At 37.8% G+C, this 10,751-nt stretch overlaps 1 protein-coding gene across 10 annotated transcripts in view; it reads left to right on the top strand.

The window, feature by feature from the left end:
• NEDD4 (NEDD4 E3 ubiquitin protein ligase) overlaps positions 1-10,751 on the top strand; it is a 51,305-nt gene that overhangs the window by 20,370 nt on the left and 20,184 nt on the right. The window lies entirely within an intron of this gene.

The following is a 10,751-nucleotide window of genomic DNA, read 5'->3' as shown; positions in this document are numbered from 1 at the left end:
TTATAATTATGACAGTCCCTTTTTAAACTAGTAAGACAGTTACCTTGGAGGTGTTAGCCTGGAATTTTCAGTCTTTTGTTGCCCTTAGAGTAGTGCCTGATGATTCTACACTTTCTGACTTCTTTAGAGCTGTTTAGATAGAGTGTGAAGAAAAATGCTCTTTCCTTCTTGGGAAACTGTGATTTATGCTTAAACTTCTTTATAAAACTCAGAGTGGATCACAGGTAATCACTATATATATATACATGTATATGTTGTTGTGATTCTTCTTCCCAAAATCACACTGTAAAGTGAGGGGTAAGATCCACAATAAGCACAAACAGATTAGAGCCAGACTACTTAAAATGTGTCAGTTATTTTGAAAGTATATTGTGAAAAAAATGTTGAGTCATGCACTTCAAGTACATTTCTCATCAACTTACACTGTTGGCCTTTGTGTTTAATGGCAGCTGATATTCTATATTTTAATCCAAATTTGGGATTAGACTGTTAGATAACATTTCCAGAAAACCTCCTAGGACACTGGACTGGCAATAGTTTGTTTCAGTTCCCAGGAGCAGTGTTTACAATGGATTGACACAAACACCAGGTACAGGAACCTTTCAGTCCTCAAATGGCTCATTTCAGTTTTAATGTAGAACCAGTTAATACTCTATAAAACATGTTATCAAAAAATGTAAAAGCTTCCGCCACCAAACCAAGTAAACCCATAGTTGACTTCACAGCAGTTCAGCAATTCACTGGAATAAAATAGATAAATACCATTGTATTTGTTATTAGTCTTTGTGACCAATATCACAGATTCTATGGCAATCATTTAATTACATAGTCCTGTTAATTATTGTGGTATATTGTGACTCATTTAAAAATAAACAACTCCCAAAATATTTCTCTTGACTCCAGTTAGTCTGGCCTAGTATATCGATATGCTGAGTCTGGGTTCAAATTTAACAAGTTGATACTGGAGTAGCATTTAGTAATGTCAGCTATCTGTACAGAGCAGCCATGAAATCAAATCAGTGCTGTGGTCAGAGACTCCAGAGGCTGAAGCAGCAAAAGGTCTAGGCATTCTTTTCTTCTGTGCCTTGCTACCAGCCTTCAGCCGCCTCAGATCACATTTCCTGCTTTCCATAATCAACAGCTTGTTAAAGGCTGGCTTTTAAAAAAAAAAAAAAAAAAATCAACACCATTTCTATGACAACTGGCCTTGGATCATTTTTAATTAAGTTACAAAATGGGGAGTGGTGGTGGCCGGTGTACCACTGCTGGTCTTTACTGGAAACTTATTAGATAAGTTCTGTAGTAGATATTGGTATTTCATTTATGTGAAGCAGGAGGAAGAGATGGTCCATGGTTACAGCATTGAAGTTTGTCCTTGACTATGTATTTCTGCTTTAATGTTTGGGGGTTTTTTGTTGGTTTTTTGTTTGTTTGTGGTTTTTTTAGTGCATCTGTCTCTGCTTAGGGTAGAAATAAATATGCAACTAAAGCATTTTGACATCCCAGGTGTGGATTGGGAGGGTAGGAGTGAGTAAGGGAACAGGTTACTTGTCATCATACATACATAAACTCCAAGAGGTACAGAGGAAGGCAGAAACAGTGAATACAGTTCCAGTTCTTGTAGAACATAAACAGACTTCTAAAAAAAAAGTTCTGTTAATCTCTTCCACGAGTATGATACCATGTTGATATCCCTGTTGACATTAGCTATGCCTTCCCCATCAGTATCACTCTCTACTGGATAATGTGAATATTGTAAATGTACTTGCAAATCTGTTTCAGCAGCTGTATACCTCTAAAATAATTTTTTATACAATTAAGAGAATCAATTGTGTTATAGTCCTTTTGTTTACAAGTAATTTTGCTCGAGTTTTGTCTCTAGTTGTTGAAATGACATGTTTTGAAGCAAAAAAACCCCCAAACTTCAGAGATGGTGTAAAATAACCAAACTGTTTTTCTCCTGTCAGATTCCTGTAAGGGAAACCTTTCAGTTGGAACTCTCAAGCTTTTTTCACCAAACTCCGGAACTTTGCCTTCATAAAAGGAGATACTATTTGAATCTTGCTATACTAAATTTAAATTTAGTAAAACAGTAATTTGAGGGGGCTGCATGTGAGGATTTCTCTCTTGAATAACTTCCCAGCTGATCTGAACATGCTGAGGGGATCAGAACCTGTGTCTGGAAGATTGTGATTCCCTTGATAAGTGCTGCACCACAAGTTAGTGCTGAATAGTCTGAGGTTGTCTTCCCTCTTGCATTTTCCTTAGGCGTAGAGTTTCTGTCACAGCAAAACTCCCTCTCAGAAAGTAGTGATCCAGCCAGGGAGAAGTGCCAAGAGAAGGGAAGGACAGCTGTGGCTTAGCTACAACTTTGCACATGGAGAAAAGGGGCTGCATGTGTATCAGTGTCCCAAATCTGTGCAAGGAAGTGAGGTGGAAAAAGGGCAGCAAAAGCAGAAGATTATGGGGCCAATACAAGGCAAAGCACAAATTGGCATCACTTTATGTTGCCATGCTATGGTAACCTCATAATCTAATAACTTTTTGTATTGTTCAGTATTGTATATCTTGAAGGATCACGTTACAGGACTGTGTCTGGTGTATTGCTGTGTCATGGTCAGTCAGTTCAGTCTGGGAGAGTTGGAGCTGAAAGGAAGGTGGTGTCTTTCTGAGGAATTGTGGGGATGACTACATTAGACTTAAATCACATAAGAGTGTATGTGTTGTGTCTCAGACAAATTTTGGAAGTTGAAATATACATCAATACATTAAAGGGAAGATAGTGGAAACTGTGTTAATCACAATAATGAACAACTTACAATTAATTGTAGGTAATTTCCTGTTTCTCTCCTTTAAGTGGGAATGATCTGTAGTGCTTTAATAGTTGGTACTAATTTCTTCTATTTATCATGCTTAAATGCAGAGTTTAGTTACACCTTCTTCTCTACCTTTCTTCATGCTTTCACTTTTGATTAGCAATCCTTCTTCAGGGGAAGAAAGAGATGGCACACAAAGGATGGCATAAATCTTACAGCCTGGCTATGAATGGTTGCTATGTGGGTGCATTAGCAAAGGAAGCGATCAAATAATATTATTTGGTAATAGCTCGATCCCTGAAGTTTTTCATTGTCAGGTTTAGCAGGTTGCATTTGGCAACTATGAACCATATGTAACTTTCAGAATATCATCATACTGTAAGGAAGCAAATACTTGAATATATCAGTATATTAAAGCTCTAGCACTTTGTAGTCCTCAGCAAACATTACATGTACATATTAAGGAGAAGTTTTATTTGATTGTGCTTTGCAGAGATTATGATTAGCCTAATTCTGTTTACAGTCTGCAGCTGAACTGCAGAACTGAAGTGAGTTTGGGCAGGTTTCTCATGCCAGAAAAAAATGGGGAAACTGAAACTGCAAAACCATGCAGAGCAGGCCTCCTGTAACAGCTTATGTAAATATGTAATTATCCAGCCTTCAGGGTGATTCATGTCCTTTTAATCTGCCATGAGAGAGTGGGAAGCGTTGGTGCTGTGGCTTCTTTAATGTTGCCACAAGCTATAGTTATTCTGTTTTTTAAGATGTGGTATACCTACAAGAATGTGTTAAAGTAAAACTTGTGCACAGGGCAAGCTAGAGACATTGTTCTTTTACTTCTCAATAGCCAAAGAACTTGCAGGCTTTCAGATATGAGCTCATGATCATTGCTTTAATTTCAATTTTTTTTTTCCAAATAGACAATTTGGAAATCGTTGCTGAAAAATGCCAAGTATTGCACACATGAAAGGCAGCTAATGATGCATGCTTGGTGATAGCCTCCTATACTGGTCAGGAAATGGTTTGTGTCATGGGGAAAGACTCGCTGAAAATGTCAGCTCAGATCTTGTTGACAGTTAAAAGGCAAATAAAAGCTTAGGATTTATTAGGGAAGGAATAAACTAACAAAACTAAAACCACCGTTATGGAATTATACAAATCCACATAGGTGCATGGCATGCATATTTCTGGTCATGCTTTTTCAGGAAGTGTGGATAACAGAACTAAAAAAGAAAGGTTGCAAGATTGGGGTAAGTTTTATGTGAGGAGAAACACCAAGTAGAGCAGAGGGTTTTCAGCTTTGGGTAAAAAAAAAAAAAGTAGTATAGAGGGAGTTTTTAAAGCTATGGTTTAGGGGAGGTGAATATTCCCATTCCACTTTTTAAAAAAAATGTTCTTTTATGTGTTACTGAGCAGATTATCTCAAGATCTGCATATCAAAAGTAGAAATGGATTTTAAGAAGTTAGGTAAGTTGAAGAAAGGTCCATCAAAGAGTATTACATTCTCAATATGTATTTTAAGGTCAGGATCAAGAGGTCCATGACTACTTATTCATTAGAAACTGGGGGTTTATATCAAAGGAAGTACCAGTCTTAATTGCCACTATTACTATTCCTTAAGCATCTGCTCTTGGCCATTACATGGAAAGGATACAAGAGTAGGCAGAGTGTTAATCTGACCCCCAGGCTCTCTGGTGCCTGTTCAGCCCTTGCAGCCACAGAGGATCAAGTGGTAGAAATGCTTTCCCCTCACCCTTGGCAGAGGGTGTTCTTCTGTGTTCTAACATGTGTTTTCTCATCTTCCAGAAGTGGATGAATTTCACGGATTGAGCAAGTAAGCAAAACTGAGTGGCCTTTTCAGTCAAGTAATTTGCTTATGACTGACTTTCACCCTTCTCTGAAGGGGACTGCCCTGCATTTCTGTTAAGTGTCTCTGTTTCAAGTGAACTTTTTTCTTACTCCCTGTGACAAACAGAACATGCTGATTTTGGAATGCAGCCAGCAAAATGTTTGTTGCTCATTGCAGTGTTAGTTTATGGATCTATAATAATCTCTGTTTCAGGAGAGTGCATCATTTTTTTTTCTGTCGTGATAGTTTACAATAAACTGAAAAGTCTACAGATAGATGCAGTTATTGAGACCTTGCGCTGCTTTCGGCTGTGTCAACTGTAACATAAGCAAACAGAATTTAGGAAGGACATCAGCAAGTTCCTGGCTGAAATTATGTACAAATTTGAATTGGAATGATTGACGTTAGGGTGTATTAAAATGCAAATGAGACACTCCAGTACAAGGAGTGTGGGAAGAAACAGAATTCTTTCAGACCTCGATGATTTCTCTGGCAATCAGTGACTTTCCTAGCATAAGGGAGATGGCCTGTTCGGTAACGTGAAAGCACAAGGGCTTTTTGAAGGAAAAGGAATTCCAGAATTTATTATAACATTACTTATTTTACAATGGAATTTTTACATTAGCCAGTTATTGTAATAATCATTGTTTCTATTAAGTTTGTTTTGGGACAAATATATAACTTATTAATGAGAAACTTTAAGGGGTTAACATCTGGCAAATGATAGGCTAATAAAGCCATGTCTGAGGTGGGAAGTATAATGTAACTTTAGTAGTGTCATTGAGCTTGTCTGAAATAAATTGTAATACTGTTTTGTTGGAAAAGTAATTGTGGTTGGATTATTTGTGTTGCAGTCACCTTTTGTCGTTAGAGGTTGAGGCATCCAAGTTCATACAGACTGGTTTTACACGGATGGGATTTATAGCTTGAGCATAGCAGAGCTTAAGACAAACCAAACCATTGAGTTCTGCTCTAGCCAGGTCATGCTTCTACATTTACACCTGGCAGCAGGAGGTTCAGGTGTGGGGCTGGGAGAGGTCGATAGGTGGGGCTTGAGACTCCTGTTCACCAGTGGTTGAGGACTAATGCTGGGTGTGTAAGAGCATGGAAAACTGTGGTACGGCTGGCAGTGGCCACTAGCTGTGTGCTGGTGCAAAGGCACAGGGAAGGCCTGAGTTAGTGTTGATGCTGCATTTGGATCAACAGTAGACTTAGGAGTGCTTTTGAAAGCTGATGGACTGACTTTGGAGTGGGGTGAGGCCATGCAGTGTGCATTCAGCCCTGCTCTAGGCTCATTCTCTTAGAAGTGGCCAGGTACCTGTACAGCCCTGACCAACTGATTCAATTTAGGGCTGAAGAGCAGCTTCCAGGTGCAACCTGACTTTGTGCCTCTGTGTCATCCTCTCCTGGATGAAGTGAACTTCACAGGAGTGAGACCATGATGCAGACATGCTCCAATTGTCTGTCTCCCTTTTGGAGTAAAGTAGTTTGTCTCTTTTTAAAAATTCTATTTCTTTGCTCTTGCTCTGAAAAGCAAAAAGCTCACCAGCTGTATCAAGTCCTTCACTGAATGTGTTAATTACCCGGTGTGGTGAACACCTGCAATATCTGGTTTATCTGTCGTTATTTCTGGGAGCAAATTACACATGCAGTTTTAACATTTGATAGAGTTTAATATTTTTGTGTTTTAAGCTTTGTAGTGTTAAATGGTGAAGGTAAAAGTGCACCTGGAATTATTACTACAAGTTTGTGTTTCAAACTTATTTGAAGTCTTAAGATTTGGCAAAAAAGCTTTCACAAATAGATGCAGAAGTTTTATGTTTTTATACTATTATGAAGATAACTGACTTGATGCCAGGAATGACTTGTTGAAATAATACCTAGTTAAACATTTGGTACTGTTTTCTACTTTTTTTGTGATGAGTATTGGCAGATTTAACCCAGGAAGACAAGTCTGGATTGGCTTTTGACTTTTCATAAAATGTAATATCTCTGCTTTTTATATGGTAGCTTGTTTGGCCCATCTGTACATCAAACCAAAGGAACTCAAAGTCCTGATGAATAAAATCAATGCATTAATAACTTCTGACATATTCTCTGTTCATGTTGTGCTGAAGTATGCTTTGGTTATATTAGACAACTTGCCTTCCTGTGGCCTGTGTTAAAAAAAAAAAAAAAAAAAAAGGCTAACCTAAATTGCATTGTTAATGAACTTTTAAGGACAAGTTCTCAAAGTAGCACACATTGAGTGGACTAATATATGAGTGTTGTTGTAGAAGTACTGTAAACTAAGTACGAAATTTTAAGGAAGCTGTAAGATTTTGGTACCGTATAAAATGTGTAAGCTATAAATGGAGAAACAGACAATGCTTTTGCTCTCATCTTTAGATAAGCAGTTGCCTGAAAATATCTTTGGAAGTGAGAGAGAATTAGTGAAAATGACCTCGGTGTCATTTCTAAATGCTGTCTCTTAAGCAGATGGTAAAACTGCTGAGGCATGTTGTGCTGACACCTTGCTGTTGAAACAGCCAGCAGGGCTGAAGGTCCTGCAGAAACACATGCTGTGTAATAACCCTTGATCTAACAGTATGTATTCTCCCTATTTTGAAAATGCTCATAGAGTCTTATATCTCTTTATCATAGATGCCAACTCTGAAGAAATGCCTACGTGTCATTTAAAAAAAAAAATCTCCTCACTATCTACTGGTCCCCCTTAAAAATACAGGAGGCTGGGACTGTAATGAATTCCATGCAACAAAGTATTTATTGCATTGCAAGATAGAGAAAACATTACTTGTGGAATCTGTGAATTTGGTACAATCTTAACGTGATAATTGAATCTTGTTTTTTTGAAACTGTTACTTTCCCATGATGAATAGCATATGCTGGCAGTATTTTATGGAAGAAAGAAGAAAAGCTCACTTTTTTCAATTTAGAGTTTAAGAGAACCAAATAATACGCTCAGCACAGCAGGAAAAGAAAAATACTTGAAGTTGCTAGTGTAGCTCAGGAAAGCTTTTTTCATTCTCATCAAGCTTGTAACTAATGTTGATGTTTGGGTGTTTAAGCAAGAAGAATGTTGGTTTTATAATGCATCTATTGAGCTCTTGTTTTCTTAAGCAGCGATAGTCCAGATCACTGTTTGTTTTTTCAATTTGAATTGATACTTATGTTCCCTCCAATAAAAGCTGTATGCTTTCTTGTTTTGCCATACAGCTGTAGATTTCTGTGCAAAGACCAACCTGTGCACAACTAGCTGCCTGTTCAGTTAGAAGAAGACTGGGAATATGCTTGGATTTTAATTCATGCACTAATACCACCAAATTGGTAGAGAAAATACTTGTTATTGCAACACCCTAGTCTTATACAAGAACTGTTTCAAAAGGCTGTGTAGTGAATCCAGCAATTAAGAAAGGCATTAAATTCAGTGACCCATTTTCAAACCTGATAAATTTTGGGTTATGTTCTCAGTACTGCTCTTAAACGTGTGACTCAGATAAGTGTGTCTGTTTAAGATCTACTTCAGTTTCTGATGGGAATTGCAGAAAAAAGTCCAAAGTCTTCACTGTTAGAACTTATTAAGCATATATTCATAAAATAGATGAAAATTAGTTTTGAACAGAATTACTTTCTTTTGGTGCTTTTCTTTGAGTGCTTTGGCATTGCACTGGAGTTCTTTAAATGGATTGTGTACAGGAGCTGTCTGTCCTCACCTGCTTTTAATAACTTTCTATAGACTAAACCAGTGAATCCGTAAAACACAAGGCCTCTCTGTTAGTGCAGTATATCATTAATTGAGGTTTATGCACTTACGGTTTGGCAAGCAGAAAGTTTGAGTTCTCTGGCTGTTAAGAAATTAGAAGTTGACAAGAACAACTGACCCACTTGTGTGTGTTGCCTGCTCTCATGAAACAGAGATCCAAACAGTTTCAGCTCCACTGGCATTTAGTTGTTCATGTGTGCGACGTCTGTTGCGAAGCTGCTTTGGCACCTCTTCGCAGGCAGTTAGTCAGCTTGTCATAGTGGGGCACACTGCTGAAGATCATTCCTGCTATCTGATTTATGTGTTAGTTGTTTGGAGGTCAACAAAAATCTCCACTCAGGGTTTTGCTGTCTATCTGGAGGAGAAAGTACTGTTGAAGAGTTGGTTATCGAGGCTAACTCTGCTAAAAATAGCAGGAGAAACAGCAGAATAATAAAGTGAATAACAGGAGCCCATACTCAAATTATGCTGGTAACAAACACAATGTTCTGAGGGATTCTAAAATAGAGCAAACTTTTGTCCCACATTCCAATAATTTATTTGGAAGGCATGTTCCACTTGAGGATTGCCAAGAACTTTACAAATACTAAGCCTTTTAACATGTCTAAGGTATGTGCTGTGCCATTTTAAAAAAACCTCATAGGCAAAAATGGCAGCTATTTTTTTCCAGAAACCTGTGGTCTGTAATAGCACAGAAAGTTTTCCTTCAGCAGTTCAGGGAAGCCTCTGACTCCTCAGGTATGCAACCTGTTGTAGCTTTCTACCTCAAATGAGTTTATGGACTAAAAAGATCAGTGGTTTGTATATATTTTCACTTTTGTCCCCTTCAGATCTGAACATGACATCCACGCTGCGAATGGAATTTGAAGTGACATATCTTAAAATTTCTAGCATTTTTTCACCTATGACAATCTAGTTGTGCTTTTTCCAGGTGTAAAAATTAAAGGCACATGTGAGACACTGATTCTCCAAATACATGTGTGACTTAAAGATTAAATGGATGAACTTAGGACAACAGAGCTAAGGAAAAAGGTACCAGAATTACTAAGGCAAAAAGAACTGCTTCAAGAAATACATATACTTTAATGTCAGAGGGACCAAAACATGGATAGAATTGGACAGGAGTTTTAATACTGTAAAACATTTGAATTGAAAATTAAAATAAGTTTTTCAGAAGAAAGTTGAAACACATGGTTTTGCCCTGAGGTGAAGGAAATAGATGTCAACAAGCTGCAGAGCTTTGTGGTGAAAAGTTTTATGGACAAACGTTAAAGTTTTGCAGTGATTAGTTTGAATATATGCTTGTGGTACACCAACAGATTTAGGAAAGAATAAGCACCAAATCTTTTGTTAGCTGGAAAAATCAGGAAGCCTAGAATTTCGGAGGCTGCATGAGCCACACAGTTGAAAACTTTTACAGCTCCTTACTCAGTCTGTGCAAAAAAGTGTAGTCTTGCTACAGTGTAGAGTTTTTTAAAAAAAGCCGTAACCTTATACATACTTCCAAAAAATTCCATGTCGACCTGAGTGTATTACACAGGCACTGATACGTCTTCATGTTAAATGACCCTTATGATACATTTTCCTGCTTCTGTGGAGGTTTGCAAAGGTTTTCAAATCACAAATTAATTTGAAGCAACTTAGCACATGCTCCAGTAATCCATCAGGAAGTCAAGTAAATTACTGCTGGTGGTGATTATTGGTGAATACTGAAATTACCTATGAGGATTACTGCAATTGTAATTTATTTGGCAAGCAAAAATCCATGATCAAAAGTAAAGTGTGCAGTGATACTGTGTATTGTCACTCCGTGCCCTGGTCTGACAGCTGCTGTGTTCATAATCTGGTCCTAGTTGGACAGTCCAGATGTCCAAGTCAGGGCAAAATCTTTCAGATAATAGTTGTTAAAACTAAGTTCTGTGGTGTGTGTAGACAGAAGGTATTTTTTCGTAGTTCTAACGGATTTTCATGCCAAGCTTGGGACCACTGGAATTGCTGGAACTTCCAAAGCACTCACCACAGATTAAACTTACTTTTGCTTCATGTTATCTTTGACAGTAGCTGTATTATTTGGAAAAGAAAAAAATGTTTATACATGCCTGTTTTAAACAGCTCCCTAGGTTTATGGAAATTGTTGGGTGCTCCTAGGAGGAGGGTCCTTTAGGACAGTGTTTCTACTGGAGTGCTGACAATCTCAGTCCTGATGCTGAACAACTCTCCTGCTTGATTAACATTAGTCTATATAATTTAGTAAACAGTCTAAATCTCCACCCCCAGCTCCTTCAAATTTTGTTTTGAGGAAGGCAGAACTGTCCAAGGCTCT

The sequence above is a fragment of the Corvus kubaryi genome, unplaced genomic scaffold (assembly GCF_017639235.1).
Source record: "Corvus kubaryi isolate FWS band 111438036 unplaced genomic scaffold, C.kubaryi_AGA036_p1.0 37394, whole genome shotgun sequence".
Taxonomy (NCBI): Eukaryota; Metazoa; Chordata; class Aves; order Passeriformes; family Corvidae; genus Corvus; species Corvus kubaryi.
Note: the sequence above shows the minus strand (reverse complement) of the source record. Positions and strands in the feature narration are given on the sequence as shown.